Below are 922 nucleotides of genomic sequence, written 5' to 3' on the forward strand. Positions count from 1 at the left end.
CATATGTGTTTTAACTAACTAATTAATAGACGTATCACAAATTTGAAACTTTCTATTTAAAATTAGTACATTATTTTCTTAAAAACCAATTAAAATTTAAACATTTCACGTTTAACACCATTAACACAATTATTTCTCCCAACTGTTAAAAGAAGTGAATCACATAAGTGACACCGTTAAACTACCTACCATTAACACGTAACTACTCATTATTAATGTTATTGCTTCTTCTACATACTAACTTCCATTCACTGACAATTTTTTTATTAAGATTTACATTAAATTAATTTAAATAATACTTCAAATTTTTAACTGAGATACAATTTATTTACTAAATTTTTAACTGATATAATTTTAACGGACAAAATTTTTAATTTTTTTATGTACTCTCTTTGAGTATTAATTTTTTATGTACTCTCATTTGTTGCATGACCATTTATAAAATATATATAATTTGAAATATATATAATTTAAATTTAAAAATTAATATTCAAGAGAGTACATAAAAAATTTTAAAATTTTGTCCGTTAAAATTATATTTTAATTAAAAATTTAATAAATAAATTATATCTCAATTAAAAATTTGAAGTATTATTTGAATTGATTTAGTGTAAATCCTAGAGTGGATAGAAGTCGATGAGTAGAAGAAATAATAGTGTTAATAGTGGGTAATTAAAAAAAGGTAACTGTGATAATAGTGGACAGTTTAATGGTGCCACTTATGTGATTTCACTTTGTTAATGGTTGGGAGAAGTAGACGGGTTAACAGTGAAAATTTTAAATTTAAATTTAAATTGGTTTCTAAGAAAATAATATACTGATTTTAAATGGGTAGTTTGAAATCATGTGATATGCCAATTAATCAGTTAGTTAAAACCACATATCTTATTTTGAAAAAAACGGTTCATTTTTTCTATTATTT

This window comes from Arachis ipaensis, chromosome B03, assembly GCF_000816755.2.
Source record: "Arachis ipaensis cultivar K30076 chromosome B03, Araip1.1, whole genome shotgun sequence".
NCBI lineage: Eukaryota > Viridiplantae > Streptophyta > Magnoliopsida > Fabales > Fabaceae > Arachis > Arachis ipaensis.